This window comes from Apium graveolens, chromosome 3 (assembly GCF_009905375.1).
Source record: "Apium graveolens cultivar Ventura chromosome 3, ASM990537v1, whole genome shotgun sequence".
NCBI lineage: Eukaryota > Viridiplantae > Streptophyta > Magnoliopsida > Apiales > Apiaceae > Apium > Apium graveolens.
The window spans coordinates 224868232-224886655 of record NC_133649.1 but is presented as its reverse complement, the minus strand read 5'-3'; positions in this window follow the sequence as shown (position 1 = coordinate 224886655).

The window sequence follows — 18424 nt, the reverse complement described above, 5'->3', positions numbered from 1 at the left end:
GGAAAATTCTAGCTAGCATTCCTAGATTACAAGCTAACCTAGTTGGCCTTTTAGGTTTTAGCTCACTATTCTTAGCCTTGGATGATCATTCCTACATCTCTAGCTTACTATTTGATAAAGTAACCATGGTTACTTTTCTACCATGGTTAGTTAGTTCGATACATTTATTTAATCGTTTACGCATTTGTTCGGTCGCTTAATCATTTTGTAATGATTTCTCGTAAACGGTTCACGGCGTAAATCCTTTCGTATTTATTCTTTATGTTTTGAAGTATCTTTCTTGGATATAAATCCGTAGGGTTTTAAATTCGCAATTATATTGTGATTCCCGTAATACTCGGTGGTTCATAGATACGGTAATTCTTCAAAGTTCATTTTCTTCAAAAACTAATGGCGTTTATATACACTTATTTGGTACGTATAATCATGTTATCAACTCCTAAACTCAATTTCTCATGCACAACATAGTGTGGGCTAAAAAGTTTTTCCCGTCTATCAGGGTTACTATTCATTAAGCATTTTACAAGGTCTCAAAAATTCGAGTTATTATATTACTATTCATAAAGGTCTTTTACTGATGTCAAAAATTTGGGTTCTTACAGTCTTCCCCCCTTAAAAGGATTTCATCCCGGAATCAGTTTAGAAACAGGCAGGGATATGCTTCTCACATGACAACCTCGAATTCTCACGTTGGCTTTGCAGTATTTGATCTCTTCATAAAAGTTTTACTCCTCCTTCAAATATATTTTCGGGTACTCGTTCTTGTAGACCTATGACCTCTCTACACGTTACTCGTCATACGCTAAGTCTGGCTGTGAGTTTGTTAGCTCGTTTTCAATCATATGTTTGGAGTTGACGTTTAAATTTCCTAACCTCGATTCGTGGTATTCGTTTTAAACTTGGCGACCGTTCGACGATGGTGCTACTTTATAAGTCAACTTTCTTAGTCCTTTAATTCTTCAACCGGTTCAATAAATCTTGGGTTCAACATTTCTTTCCCTTTCGAATCTCATCACTCCCTCCTCGGGAGGTACTTTCAACAATACTTGGTATGTTACTTCGTACTTTCTATCTTTATAGTTCTGGTCTGCATATCTCTATTGTTCATCTTGGGTTGCCACTAGCCGGGTTCTGATAAGTTCTAGGAATTCCTTTGGTCTGTTGACTCGACTATGGTCCAGTATCCTCCGTTTACCAATTCTTTCCCAACCTAAGAGAGAACGATTCTTTCTTCCGTACAAAGCTTTGTAGTCGTTCCTGTAACGACCGGGAAATTTACGTTGTATTATATCATATTTATAATAAAATATGTGTATTAATATGTCAGTTATGTGTGATTATCTGTTAAACCCTAATTGTTACATGCTACGTGTATTCTGTATCATTTCTGTATTTTTAAGGTATTTTTCAGATGTTTTATATCGTATTCAAAGGTTTCATTCGAAACGCTTTACAACCCAAATAATGATTTTAAAGCCAGTATTTCAAATAAAATAATGGGCCTTATTTTTCATCAAACGGCTTTTACAATCGCAATATTCTGAACATCTAGATATTTTATAAATTTTCTCGTTTTACGAAAAATGACTTTTCCGGGCCCCATTGGGTGTTAAAAACCCCACAAAAATCACATTTTTATTTTTATAAAATTATAGGACTTTTATTTATACCATTTCTTTGTATTTTTGAATTATTCACAATTTTTGGGAATTTTTGGTATATATATTGTATATATAAAATATTTATAAATTAAATTTTAATACCCAAAATTATAAAAATTAGGGCCAAATATTTTTATTAAATGTATAATTAGCCCCTTAATTTTATTTAGGTGTATTATTTTTCATACTATAAATACCCTGATTATTATTAATTAATTCATAATTCTGCAAATTAATTCCCAAATTCAGAAATTAGGGTTCTTGAGTTCTTGATTTCAAGCAAAGATTTGACAGTGATTCTAATCTCCAAATCAAACATGTGAGTACTCAATCGAAAGCTCTTGATCCCTACTTTCCAATTCTATCATCAATTTTGTGTTTTATTACGTTGATTTTCAATTCATATTTTTAGGGTTTATGTTTGATTTAGGCGTTTTTGATTCTGGGGTTCTGGGTTGATTTTGATGCTTGGTATAGTTTCCTATACTTATTTACAATTGATTTGTGCTATTTAATTGATCGGAGTTATGTTCTAGACAGTAATTCTTAGTTTCAAGTTTTTATCATTTTATTTTGATTCATTTTTGAAGTTACATGATTCTGAGGTTATTTTGGTTATAGGGGTTTGATTGTGTATACTCTAAGCTTTATTTTAAGCTATAGATTGTAATTTTCTGTGTACGAAGGAAGCAAAACGGAGTTTGGCCGGAAAAATTTCTTGGTTTGATCGGAAAATTGGTTCTAGTGATTATCAGGTTGTGTTGTTGGTTTGGTTGTGTTGTTGGTGAGATTCTGAGTGAAATTCATATAAAAATCGATTCGAATAGTGGTGTTTTGACCCCGACTGGAGTTCGCCGGACTTGGACATCGAGCTCGCCGGCGTTGTTACGTTTTTGGCCGGAGAAGGCGACTGAGGTGACGGAGCTGAAGGAGAACGGCAGGGTTGTGTTGCTGCAGCCACATGGAATTGAACGGAACAAAAATCTTGCAGAACCAATGACCTGTACGTTCGAATTGGGCTCGCCGGAAACAGCTCGCCGGCGCCGATTTCTGGGCAACACGGCGGCTGTTCTTCAGCGACCCGAAAACCCGGGTTCCAACCCGTTTTCCTGAGATTGTTGAACCGAGTTTGATCCTAGAATTCCCAACCTGACTTCCAGAATTCTGTTTCTGCAAATTTTATTAATTAATTATATTTTAGTATATTAAAATCAGTTTTTAATAATTATAAAAATCAAATAAAAATTAGATTTAAAAATTTAAAATAGTTTTGTAAATAATGTCTGAATTATTTTATTAATTTAGAAATTTGAATTTAATTATTTATTTAATTACTTAATTATTTATCTAATTATTTATTAGTTATCTAATTGATTAATAATTAGGTAATTAATTAATAATTAGGTAATTAATTAATAAATAAGGATTAAATAATACGATTAATAATCCGATAATTAGTGAATATTACGTGTAACTCGTATCTATACGAGTAGTGATTCGATAATTAAAAATTATTATTCGAGCGATAATTATTCGAAGAATACCGTAATAATTATTCGTATCGTATAATTAAATAACGATAATCGATTGAATCGTATAAATTATAATAATAAATTATGATTAATCCTAATAATTAGGGATTAATTATTTTAAATTATTAAATAATTAATTATTAATTATTAATTATTTATTTGTTATGTATTTATTAAATATTTAAGAAGTGATTAATTATTTCGATAATTAATCACATAATTTTCAATAAATCATAACTTCTTCGTTTTAACTCCTAAAAGTATAAAAAAAATTATTTTTGACTTTGATTTTCTTAAATAATTATTTAAAAAAATTATTTTAGGATTTAAAAGGTTATAATAATTATTTATATTGAATAATAAATTGAATTATAAGTGTTTAATTGATAATAATTCAACCGTTAACCCGATTCGAGTGAAACGAAAACCATTTAACTCAGAAAAATGAATTCTTTTTATTAAAAATAATATGAAGACCTAATTTCTTCTCGAAATTAGTTGACTTTATTGATTGCTTGATTATCAGTCGAAATACGCGCCGAGACGAGTCTGAAAAATTCCGAAAAAAATGGGAAATGAAGCAGAAGGTGATCAACGGAACAATCAGCGAGTCGATTTTGATTCTAAAAATTATTTTAACTATAAAAATGATTATGTGCTTATGTGCTTATGTGTATTATGTGATTAATCGAGTCTTACTTGCTTATATGTAATATAAGAGTCAGTTATAAGCGCATGGGTAGATAATAGGAACGAAATGAAGTCAATTCAAGATGCAAATTAAAGTACAAGATGACTTAATCAGTCTATTTTGCTAACAGAAGCTAAGCCAGCAAGGAAGGTCAAGTAAGGGATAGACATAAGTGATTTAATTGCAGTAAGTCGCGCAGAAGGCAAGTTTCTTCCCTATTCTAATTTCAGAATAGTAATATTCATTTCAAATTCTTATTACGCTTGTATTCCTTTAATTTCTTTATTCATATCTCAGTTCGATTCTTGAATTATTCTTTTCATTTGAATTTATTATTCATATTCCAATTGTTACTCACAATTATTGATATATTCTGGTGATTAGAATATACCAAAGCATACCGATTGTTCCGGTTGCTATTTCAGGGACTGGATAACACTACTTTTTGGGATTAAGTCTACTTAATCCTAAGGATCGGGACATAACCGGATCCTTGAAACGGGTCGTAGTGCCTGGGTGCCCGATGGGATCTATATAGTGAGATATAGATCTGCACTGTATCCTGACTGATCAGCAGGGTATAGTTGTGAACTTGAGTCCAGTTTAGTTCGTTTACATTCGCCAGTAATGGCCTTCTTTCAATTCTTATGAGGTTATATCTTTGCAGATATACCTGGGTTACGGATTCAATTATAATGCTTTAGCACTGTTTATATTTTGTGGACTTGTTGAGCAATTTTGGCTCACCCCTTTTTGTTGTTATTCACCTTATTATTTTCAGTTAAGAAGGAATATGAAACCTATCAGGACACGAGTGGTAAAAAAGCGGGTCAAGCCTCGGGATCCTCTCATACCCAAGGTGTTGATCCCAATTCAGGAAGAAAGCTTTGAGTTGCCCGAGTAGGTGGAGTGTTGATAGATAATACGTGTGTTTGAATAAAAACTGAACTTAGTTTAAAAATAAATTAGACGATGGTTTGTAATAAAGAGAGTTTGTGAGATTTTAAGTGTTGGTTTGTAATAAAATAGTTAGTGGTTCTTGTTTTCATACTTCAACCTAAAAAGGTCCTGGTTAGTGAGAAAGGGGTTTAATTTCATTTCTTTATTATTCATTAATAAGCCTGTACAGGTTTGGTGATTAGCTCGTAACCCCCAGACTTATACCCCGGGTCTGGAGGGCGTTACAGTTTGGCATCAGAGCTGTAGGTTTGGTCCCTGAAAACAAGAACATTAGGACTAAGATAGGATAGGGAGATCACATAAGATAGGGACAGTCAAGTTAGGAAGAATAGTATTAGGATTTAGGCCAGATTAGAATAGGGAAATATAAATCTTAGAATTATTTAGTGACCTTTTCTTTTCTTTGGTATATTATCAGATGGCATCTTCTGGTTATTCTTCATCTTCTGAGAGGACAGTCACTGGGCCAGCAGCACCAGTTATACCTCCAGTATCTGAGTATATGTTTCCTCCTCTACCACCTCCACCACCATTACCACGGGAGCCGGTACCACCAGTTCAGGGGATAGTTCATGACTCCATAGAGATGTTTGATCCTTTTGAGTTCTTCGAGCCGATAGTTCCTTTACCTATTGAGTATCAGTTTATACCAGGTATTGAGCAGGAATTACCACCACTACCATTGTTACCTCCTATACCAGTGCATGCCCCAGAGCCGGACATAGTTCAGATGATTCCAGTCGAGGGGATGGGAGAGCATGATGTGGATCTACAGTTAGGTTTACCACAGCCGGGTGCAGGTATTCCGAGGGTTCCTTCCCAGGAGTCAGTAGGTCAGATTGCTCAACCGCATATGGTACCATACCATGAGTATAGAGTTATGAGGGATGATATGGAGTATTGGCGGGCACAGTGTTGAGAGATTATGCATCTGTTTGATCAGAGGGACAGAGGACCGTTAGCAGCCCTACAGCCAGATTACTACATGAGGCAGCGACTACAGTCAGTATTGATGAGCGCTACTTGGGAGCTTGATGAGTTGACCCATGATGGACCTCCTTCTTTTGTAGAGTTCTATCGGATATTCCGCTTGGCACAGACTTTAGTCCAGGCACTTAAAGAGGAGCTTAGGCGTATTCCGCCTGGGTTCTGAGATGGTTTGAGACGATGACTCCAGAGTACATGTGTATATAGAGGCAGCATAGTATAACCTAGTGAGTAGTGTGTATGTGTGTATCAGTAGTTTAACTTGTAGTAGTAGTTTAACTTGTAGCGATAGTGTGACTTGTAGCCGTAGTGATGACCAGTAGCCCGAGACTTTTTGTATCAAGCATTTACACCTGAAGCTGGTGTCACATATATATATATAAACTGAACTTTTCAAATATCTTTTATTTAAATTTCAGTCTTTCCAGTTTTACAGCATTTAATTTCACTTTATTGCTTTACAGTCTTTTATACTATAATTCTTGTTGAAAATAAAAAAAGAGAGAGAGAAAGAAAGAAACAGAAAAGAAAAAGAATAAACATTTTATTTAACTGTTTACATTTCTAGTTTTTACATTTAGTAATTGTTTTCTTTAAATAAACCATGTTATTAATACAGGATAAATTGTTTCCATCACATACTGTCAATTTTTTATTAAACTGTTAAATAAATATCACCTGTTTTATTATCAAAAAAAGATGGCACCAAAAAGAAAGACTAGGGCTGAGACCTCTAACAACAATTTTGAAGGCCAGACTAATGAAACCATGAACCAAATGTTCCATCTGATACAACAACAGATGGTAATGATGCAGCAGCAGATGCAGCATCAGCAACAGCAGATGCAGCATCAGCAACAGCAGATACAACAACAAATGTTACCACAACCACCTCGTCCTGAGCCTCAACCTGTTATTACTTTTAAGCAGTTTCAGTCAGTTAAACCTCCAGAATTTGATGGGTCTACTGATCCTATTAAAGCTACCACCTGGTTAAAGGAAATAGAGAAAGCTTTTGTACTAGTGAAGGTAGGTGAGGACCAGAAGACTGATTTTGCTAGTTACTTGTTGAAGGGAGAGGCAAATTATTGGTGGGAATCTAAAAAGGCTTTAGAAGGTGAAGATGTTATTGCTTGGGATAGGTTCAAAGAATTATTTTTAGAGAAGCATTTTCCTCGCTACGTAAGAAATCAGATGCAGATAAAGTTTTTAGAGCTGAAGCAGGGAAGTATGTCTGTGACAGAGTATGAAGCCAAATTTAATGAGTTGGCTAGGTTTGTTCCGGAACAGGTTGACACTGAAGAGAAACGAGTGCAGAGATTTCAAGAGGGATTACGACCATGGATACGCGGACAAGTTGCAGTTTTTGAATTAGCAACATATACCACTGTAGTCCAGAAAGCTTTGATCATCGAAGGGGAAAGTGAAAGATCTCAACGAGACAGAGGACAGGGAAGTTTCCAAGACCGTTTCAGCAGGAAGCCGGGATTTCAAGCCCGGGCAAATTTGAATTTCAAAAGGATAGGACAGGGTACACAAAAAGCAGGTAATCGTTTCCAAGCCTCCAAACAACAGGGAATTGTTAAGATTCTAGTGCCATATTGCAAAACTTGTAGACGCAAGTATAACGGCGTATGTATTAAAGCAGATGTGACATATTTCAAATGCAAGCAGAAAGGGCACTACTCTAATGAATGTCCGACAGGAAAAACAACAGAAATCACTTGCTATCAATGCGGAAGGAGAGGGCATATCGCTAGGAATTGTAAAGGACCAACAATGGCAGCCAGTATTCCGAAAGTATTGGCATTACCTCCGCCACCACCGCCAAATCAACCCAGAGCAAGGACTTTTAACATGACCATGAAAGAAGCAGTACAGAATCCAAGTGTGATTGCAGGTACGCTTTTGGTGAACTCCGTAGATTAAAAAGTATTAATTGATTCTGGAGCTACCCGTTCATTTATTTCTGAAGAATTTCTTGATAAGTTACATTATGAAATTAAATGGTTGGGCGAGACATTAATTATAAAATTAGCGAATGACGACCAAGTTCCGGTAAATCGAGTATGTCCTGCGTGTGATGTAGAAGTAGCCGGACATCATTTTTCTGTAGATTTAATTCCTTTTAAGCTAGGAGAATTCAATATCATTTTGGGAATGGATTGGTTAGCATGTCATAAGGCTCAGATAGATTGCGCGAATAAGAAAGTTGAATTGCGAACTGCGGAAAATGTAACGGTAATATTCAAGGGCGAAAAGCAGCAGAATAAATTTCTCACTGTAGTGCAGACCAAACGATTGCTTCGACAAGGATGTGAGGCGTACATAGCTTACGTGTTAGATACTGAAAAAGGAAGTCCTAGAATAGAAGACATTCCAGTTGTATGTGAATTTTCGGACGTCTTTCCAGACGAGCTTCCAGGGTTACCGCCAGATCAAGAAATCGAGTTCACGATTGATCTAGCACCAGGTACAGAACCAGTTTCAAAAGCTCTGTATCGAATGGCTCCAGTTGAAATGAAAGAATTGTCAACGCAACTGCAAGATCTTCTAGACCGAGGTATTATACGACCTAGTGTATCCCCATGGGGTGCACCAGTGTTATTTGTGAAGAAGAAGGATGGCAGCATGCGTTTGTGCATTGACTATAGGGAATTGAATAAGCTCACTATCAAGAACAAGTATCCTTTACCGAGAATCGATGATTTGTTCGACCAGCTAAAAGGAGTTGCATGGTTTTTGAAGATAGATTTACGCCAGGTTATCATCAATTGAAGATTAAAACTGAAGATATTCCAAAGACTGCATTTCGTATGAGATATGGACATTACGAGTTTCTTGTAATGGCATTCAGTTTGACAAACGCGCCAGCTGCATTCATGGATTTGATGAACAGGATATTCAAGAAATATTTGGACAAGTTTGTAATTGTATTCATTGATGACATTTTGATTTACTCCGAGACAGAAGAAGAGCATGCAGAACACTTGAGGATAGTTTTGGAAATCCTGAGGAAAGAACAATTATACGCAAAATTCTCAAAATGTGAATTCTGGTTAAGGGAAGTACAATTTCTAGGGCATATCATCAGTAGAGAAGGCATCCAAGTTGATCCAGCAAAGATTGAAGCTGTGTTGAATTGGGAAAGACCAAAGACGCCGACAGAAGTTCGAAGTTTCTTGGGATTGGCAGGATATTATCGAAGATTTGTCAAAGATTTTGCAAAGATAGCAACACCGTTGACTAAGTTAACTCGAAAAAATGAAAAGTTTGAATGGAATGATAAATGTGAAGAAAGTTTTCAAGAGTTAAAGAATCGGTTGGTGACCGCACCAGTATTGGTATTGCCAGACGAGCAAGGAAATTTCGTCATTTACAGTGACGCTTCGTATCGCGGGCTAGGATGTGTATTGATGCAACACGGTAATGTCATTGCATATGCTTTGAGACAACTTAAACCTCATGAACAGAAATATCCTACGCATGATCTGGAATTGGCAGCGATTGTATTTGCATTGAAGCTTTGGAGACATTATCTCTACGGTGAAAGATGCGAAATCTACACGGATCATAAAAGTCTGAAGTATATCTTTACACAAAAGGAACTGAACATGCGACAACGTCGATGGCTAGAATTGATAAAGGATTACGATGTTACAATCAGTTATCATCCAGGAAAAGCAAATGTTGTAGCGGATGCGTTGAGCAGGAAAGAAAGATTGAATTGGTTAACTTCATGCGAAGAATTGGCCAAGGAATTCGACAAATTGGAAATCGAGATTCGTGTTCCCAATGAATCTGCAGAAGCTATCTACACTATGACTTTCCAACCGGAATTGTTAGAGAAGATTCGCCGCTGTCAAGATGAAGTGATGAGTCAAGATGACGACCTAACGGGAGAAGAGATCACAACTCAGAAAGATAGTGAAGGAATTTTATGCTTTGCGTCGAGAATCTGGATCCCTAATGTGGTAGAATTAAAAGAAGAAATAATGCGAGATGCGCACAATTCGAAGTATTCCATTCATCCAGGAAGTACAAAAATGTATCGCGATCTGAAAGAAAACTTCTGGTGGCCGAACATGAAAAAGGAAATAGCAGAATGGGTGAGTAAATGCTACACATGCCAGCGAGTTAAAGCGGAACATCAACGTCCGAGTGGGTTATTGCAACCGTTAGACATTCCCGAATGGAAATGGGAACATTTAGCGATGGATTTTGTGGTAGGACTACCGAGGACTAGAGCAAATCATGATGCGATACGGGTAATCATTGACAGACTTACGAAGTCGGCACATTTTCTACCAATTAACGAAAGATTTTCGCTCGACAAATTAGTGCACATGTATCTTAAAGAAATTGTGATGCGACATGGAGTTCCAATTCAAGATTTTGGAGACAATTTCAAGAATGCCTTGGAACGAAATTAAACATGAGTACCGCTTATCATCCGCAAACCGACGGGCAAAGTGAAAGAACTATCCAAATGATTGAAGACATGTTACGAGTTTGTGCGATCGATTTTGAAGGCAGCTGGGATGAACATTTACCTCTGGTGGAATTTTCTTATAATAACAGCTATCACGCCAGCATTGGAATGCCACTGTATGAAGCACTATATGGGAGAAAATGCAGATCACCAGTACACTGGGATGAAGTTGGAGAACGCAAAATTTTGGGTCCAGAATTAATTCAGCAAACAAAGGAAAAGATTGAACTTATTCGAAAATGACTCGATGTAGCGTAAAACAGGCAACGCAAATACGCAGACCAAGCACGGAAGGATATGGACTACCAGGAAGGAGAACACGTATTACTTAAAATATCGCCATGGAAAGGATTGACTAGATTTAGCAATAAGGGTAAATTGAAGCCACGATATGTCGGACCATTTGAAATTTTGAAGAAAGTAGGAAAGCTTGCATACGAATTAGCTTTACCGCCTCATATGCAACATATTCACAATGTGTTTCATGTGTCAATGCTTAAGCAATATAATCCTGATTCTAGGCATGTAATAGAGTATGAACCGATAGATATCCAACCTGATTTGTCTTTTGTAGAGCAGCCGGTAAGAATTTTAGATCGGCGAGAGAAAGTATTGAGAAATAAGTCTGTATATTTAGTGCGAGTGTTGTGGAGAAATCCTATGGTTGAAGAATCAACCTGGGAACTTGAAAGTAAAATGTTAGAGAAATACCCTCATTTGTTTTCATAGAAGATTCTGAGGACGGAATCCTATTAAGGGGGGAGAATGTAACGACCGGGAAATTTACTTTGTATTATATCATATTTATAATAAAATATGTGTATTAATATGTCAGTTATGTGTGATTATCTGTTAAACCCTAATTGTTACATGCTACGTATATTCTGTATCATTTCTGTATTTTTAAGGTATTTTTCAGATGTTTTATATCGTATTCAAAGGTTTCATTTGAAACGCTTTGCAACCCAAATAATGATTTTAAAGCCAGTATTTCAAATAAAATAATGGGCCTTATTTTTCATCAAACGGCTTTTACAATCGCAATATTCTGAACATCTAGATATTTTATAAATTTTCTCGTTTTACGAAAAATGACTTTTCCGGGCCCCATTGGGTGTTAAAAACCCCACAAAAATCACATTTTTATTTTTATAAAATTATAGGACTTTTATTTATACCATTTCTTTGTATTTTTGAATTATTCACAATTTTTGGGAATTTTTGGTATATATATTGTATATATAAAATATTTATAAATTAAATTTTAATACCCAAAAATTATAAAAATTAGGGCCAAATATTTTTATTAAATGTATAATTAGCCCCTTAATTTTATTTAGGAGTATTATTTTTCATACTATAAATACCCTGATTATTATTAATTAATTCATAATTCTGCAAATTAATTCCCAAATTCAGAAATTAGGGTTCTTGAGTTCTTGATTTCAAGCAAAGATTTGACAGTGATTCTGATCTCCAAATCAAACATGTGAGTACTCAATCGAAAGCTTTTGATCCCTACTTTCCAATTCTATCATCAATTTTGTGTTTTATTACGTTGATTTTTAATTCATATTTTTAGGGTTTATGTTTGATTTAGGCGTTTTTGATTCTGGGGTTCTGGGTTGATTTTAATGCTTGGTATAGTTTCCTGTACTTATTTACAATTGATTTGTGCTATTTAATTGATCGGAGTTATGTTCTAGATAGTAATTCTTAGTTTCAAGTTTTTATCATTTTATTTTGATTCATTTTTGAAGTTACATGATTCTGAGGTTATTTTGGTTAAAGGGGTTTGATTGTGTATACTCTAAGCTTTATTTTAAGCTATAGATTGTAATTTTCTGTGTACAAACGAAGCAAAACGGAGTTTGGCCGGAAAAATTTCTTGGTTTGATCAGAAAATTGGTTCTAGTGATTATCAGGTTGTGTTGTTGGTTTGGTTGTGTTGCTGGTGAGATTCTGAGTGAAATTCATATAAAAATCGATTTGAATGGTGGTGTTTTGACCCCGACTGGAGTTCGCCGGACTTGGACATCGAGCTCGCCGGCGTTGTTACGTTTTTGGCCGGAGAAGGCGACTGAAGTGACGGAGCTGAAGGAGAACGGCAGGGTTATGTTGCTGCAGCCACATGGAATTGAACAGAACAAAAATCTTGCAGAACCAATGACCTGTACGTTCGAATTGGGCTCGCCGGAAACAGCTCGCTGGCGCCGATTTCTGGGCAGCACGGCGGCTGTTCTTCAGCGACCCGAAAACCCGGGTTCCAACCCGTTTTCCTGAGATTGTTGACCCGAGTTTGATCCTAGAATTCCCAACCTGACTTCCAGAATTCTGTTTCTGCAAATTTTATTAATTAATTATATTTTAGTATATTAAAATCAGTTTTTAATAATTATAAAAATCAAATAAAAATTAGATTTAAAAATTTAAAATAGTTTTGTAAATAATGTCTGAATTATTTTATTAATTTAGAAATTTGAATTTAATTATTTATTTAATTACTTAATTATTTATCTAATTATTTATTAGTTATCTAATTGATTAATAATTAGGTAATTAATTAATAATTAGGTAATTAATTAATAAATAAGGATTAAATAATACGATTAATAATCCGATAATTAGTGAATATTACGTGTAACTCATATCTATAAGAGTAGTGATTCGATAATTAAAAATTATTATTCGAGCGATAATTATTCGAAGAATACCGTAATAATTATTCGTATCGTATAATTAAATACCGATAATCGACTGAATCGTATAAATTGTAATAATAAATTGTGATTAATCCTAATAATTAGGGATTAATTATTTTAAATTATTAAATAATTAATTATTAATTATTTATTTGTTATGTATTTATTAAATATTTAAGAAGTGATTAATTATTTCGATAATTAATCACATAATTTTCAATAAATCATAACTTCTTCGTTTTAACTCCTAAAAGTATAAAAAAAAATTATTTTTGACTTTGATTTTCTTAAATAATTATTTAAAAAAATTATTTTAGGATTTAAAAGGTTATAATAATTATTTATATTGAATAATAAATTGAATTATAAGTGTTTAATTGATAATAATTCAACCGTTAACCCGATTCGAGTGAAAGGAAAGCCATTTAACTCAGAAAAATGAATTCTTTTTATTAAAAATAATATGAAGACCTAATTTCTTCTTGAAATTAGTTGACTTTATTGATTGCTTGATTATCAGTCGAAATACGCGCCGAGACGAGTCCGAAAAATTCCGAAAAAAATGGAAAATGAAGTAGAAGGTGATCAACGGAACAATCAGCGAGTCGATTTTGATTCTAAAAATTATTTTAACTATAAAAATGATTATGTGCTTATGTGCTTATGTGTATTATGTGATTAATCGAGTCTTACTTGCTTATATGTAATATAAGAGTCAGTTATAAGCGCATGGGTAGATAATAGGAACGAAATGAAGTCAATTCAAGATGCAAATTAAAGTACAAGATGACTTAATCAGTCTATTTTGCTAACAGAAGCTAAGCCAGCAAGGAAGGTCAAGTAAGGGATAGACATAAGTGATTTAATTGCAGTAAGTCGCGCAGAAGGCAAGTTTCTTCCCTATTCTAATTTCAGAATAGTAATATTCATTTCAAATTCTTATTACGCTTGTATTCCTTTAATTTCTTTATTTATATCTCAGTTCGATTCTTGAATTATTCTTTTCATTTGAATTTATTATTCATATTCCAATTGTTACTCACAATTATTGATATATTCTGGTGATTAGAATATACCAAAGCATACCGATTGTTCCGGTTGCTATTCCAGGGACTGGATAACACTACTTTTTGGGATTAAGTCTACTTAATCCTAAGGATCGGGACATAACCGGATCCTTGAAACGGGTCGTAGTGCCTGGGTGCCCGACGGGATCTATATAGTGAGATATAGATCTGCATTGTATCCTGACTGATCAACAGGGTATAGTTGTGAACTTGAGTCCAGTTTAGTTCGTTTATATTCGCCAGTAATGGCCTTCTTTCGATTCTTATGAGGTTATATCTTTGCAGATATACCTGGGTTACGGATTCAATTATAATGCTTTAGCACTGTTTATATTTTGTGGACTTGTTGAGCAATTTTGGCTCACCCCTTTTTGTTGTTATTCACCTTATTGTTTTCAGTTAAGAAAGAATATGAAACGTATCAGGACACGAGTGGTAAAGAAGTGGGTCAAGCCTCGAGATCCTCTCATACCCAAGGTGTTGATCCCAATTCAGGAAGAAATCTTTGAGTTGCCCAAGCAGGTGGAGTGTTGATAGATAGTACGTGTGTTTGAATAAAAACTGAACTTAGTTTAAAAATAAATTAGACGATGGTTTGTAATAAAGAGAGTTTGTGAGATTTTAAGTGTTGCTTTGTAATAAAATAGTTAGTGGTTCTTGTTTTCATACTTCAACCTAAAAAGGTCCTGGTTAGTGAGAAAGGGGTTTAATTTCATTTCTTTATTATTCATTAATAAGCCTATACAGGTTTGGTGATTAGCTCGTAACCCCCAGACTTATACCCCGGGTCTGGAGGGCGTTACAGTTCCAATGCCCGCATGATAACTCGTTATTGTCGGTATTTTGATTAATGTCAACTAGTCACTTCATTTCCCTTAAAAATCGATAATATGGACGATTAGCGCATCTTCTAGTATTTGGAATAATCCTTCAACTTATTCGTTTCCCCCTCCATCGATCCTACTAGTGCTAGAGTTTCGTTCCTTAACGTTTTCCCATTTTTGCGCATCATCTCTGTCTATTATTTTATGTAAGAAGTTCTTGTCACATTTCTACACACTCGTCTCCTGTTACATGCTTAGCGTCAGATTAAACATTTCTTCCTGTAGTAATGTAAAGCACATCATCGTCCTATTTCCATCTTGAAGGAAGCACCATTTCATACGTAATTGATTGACACGTTTTAAGATCGTGGAACGTTCAGCTTCCGTCATCGATCGGACTTCTTTAATCATTCCCTGTATAATATCTATAGTACTATGATACCTTCTGGGTCGTACTTGTTATTCTCTCTAGCGCCTTAGACATATTCACGTTCATTGGTACCTGCTACCAGTGGCCTTTATAGGGCGTGTACGATCTTCTTTGCCTTCTATCAGCTCTGACAATGGCATCCTTCATTCTTCCACATTGTCCTTCGTAAGGGATATCAGATACTATTTTTCATATGCTCACGTGGTAAGTACATCTACACGAATTTTCTGTCAATGATAGGTGATTCCCCTAACCGTTCCAAATAAAAGGTAAGCAACTAGACGTATCTTCAATGGCCAGGATAGTCCTCTCGTTCTACTTGTCGATTTGAGAACTCTAAGTCGTGCCTCTGTTAGTCCCTTCTCGCGAAATATCTTGGGTCCTTGCGTGGCACGATATCACGGGGTCTCTCTATCATCAATTATCTCTTCCGCGTTCATAATAATTTTATAGAGCGGAGATCTATCATTTTCATAATAAAATAAGCAGTCTTATTTAACCTATTACTAAAAATCCTAAAATTGCACGACGGCTTACTTGGTTCTTGATAGTCCTCCTTCAGAATTTATTATAATAAACTCTTACTCCCATTCGGGTCATTTACAGGCCGCAATCGCCAAAATTTTAATCCTCATCATTCCGTTTTCATTTTCAACCATGTCAATGACATCCATTTTCATATTAGGTCATGACTAATATCCTCTTAAGTTTTTATGCTTCATTAATTCTTCCGGTTACGTAATAAAGGGTTCTCTTTACATTATCTCAACTCCAAGATTCATTCATGTGATCCTTCTCATCAGTTGTTCTGAAATTTGTTATCCTCAATCTATCTTCTTATACTTAAAGTGTCGGCCACCACATTGGCCTTTCCTTGATGATAATATATTTATCAATCATAGCCCTTGATCAATTTGACTATAACCTCTATCTCGTGTTCAGTGTAAAAAAATATCCAAAATTCCTCATAAGTTAAACTCTTTATCCCTTTCAGTGCGAACATTATCGCGATTATTCTAGATTATTATTAGAACACCTTGTGTCACGGTTTTTAAGCCGTATAGACATATTATTATACTTCACACAAAATCCTCTTCTTATCATCGAGTATTGCTAACACAGGGTTGTTACTAATCTTACCTTTACTTTTTAAAATCTTATTCCTCGAATTCATACATGTTTGGTCTTTCTCGAATTCATTAGTACCTATCCCAATAATATTTCATAGAAGCGTACCTCACTAACCACGTTTGTATCTCTATTATCGTTTTTCTAAAACCATGTTAAAGATTCTTATGATAATAACTAAACATGTTATTCCCTTTTTAAAACAACTTACTCATTACGATGCTCCGATTGCACCAACATAGCACTGAGCTTTCAGTCTCATATTCAACAATCGGTTCTCAACTATACCTCTCTTTGTTCGGAAGGCAATTAGCCTTGAAAAAAATGATTTTCACGATATCGGTGAAATTTAGACAATCTTAACAAGATTTCAAAATCTAACATCTGAATAAATAATGAGCTCTGAATAAAAGAGTCGCAACACTCAAAATATTTATAACTTGGAAGAAAGAATACAATAAGGATTATCCTTCCATGTCCTTAGAATTTTGTATTGTGATATTATAGAAAATATCCATTGAAAGCAATGATTGCTGAATAATAACATCATACGAATGATACTTGTAAGATTTTCCCAATGAAAGAATACTTCTCTTTTCGAATAATGAAATAAATATCGAATAACATCCTCAACCAAAGGTTAACCATTGAGGTTTCAAAGAGATGCTATTTTGAAATAAGGAATTTTACTCAATGATTAACAAATAAGGAAGTATATTGTCCTTCAATCAATTTATGATTTTAATTGGATATTCATTATATAAATGAAAGAATATAACATTTCATGAACAAAATATTTCATAAAACTGAATATGAATTCTCGTTTGAGTGGGCGACCTAGTTAGGTCTCAATTAAATCATTCTTTGAAAATTTCATCAACAATTAATTTTTGCATATATAATGCACTATTGAATAATAAAAATTTGATTGGAAGTGGAACTAGCAAAATAATAACTAGTCCATATCAAGCAATATTATCAACCGGATAAGAAAATGGCCAGCTCAATTGGTTTGGCACATAGTAATTAGCCAGGACGATTATCTAGGTTTTCATTGTATTAATTAAAATTTTGACTAGTTAGGACAATAACTAGCCGTTCATGAAAACATATGCAACTAAGCATATTTCAGTTTGTTTGAAAAAAATCTCAACATCGTAACCACTGAAGAAATTTGTGGCTACCTGGATGACGATTTTGAAATAAAGAGTTTTTAAATTTGGGCCGAGAAAGATAATTATAACTCTGAATCGAGTGGTCTTGGCATCGGAACAATAGATAGCCTCTCATCAAATATTTCTTGCCAATAAAATGGTACACTCAGAGGTGCCCTTGTTCACATACTTTATCAGATTCTTAAATAGAATTGAATTCGGAATACCAATATCAAATTGATACCCTTACTATGATTTCAATGTTCAATATATAATTTCATCCCGATTAGAATAAAAGGATTCCCGAGGAATCCATGGATATTAGATCATCCATATTTTTAACAATTTATTAGATATTTACGATCTCGTCTGAAAAGCGTAAGTATGAAAGATGAATCAAATGAAGATATTCAGTATGAATATTCGTCGATGAATTGAGGAAATTTATGGAAAAAAATTCCTTGGATAATTGAAATAAAGTATAAATAGCTCTGAGCCGAACAAGAAGATCATAATCTATGAATGAAAGTTCATTGATTAACTAAAAGAATTGAACAAGTCCTGATGCGGAGAAAGACTATTCAAGATGGTCACATTAGAAGTTCAAAGTAGGGAACGAAAAGGATTGCCTGATATGACTTATCAAGGCAATACGAATGATCAACAGTTTGGAGGGAGTAACGTGACAGTGAGTAGGTGCCAAAATATTTCACTGATTATCCTAACTCTCGTCATTATCCATCTGAGAATGATCTCACCTCTTCTTCTTCGTAATTCCATGTTTCAAATAGTTTCT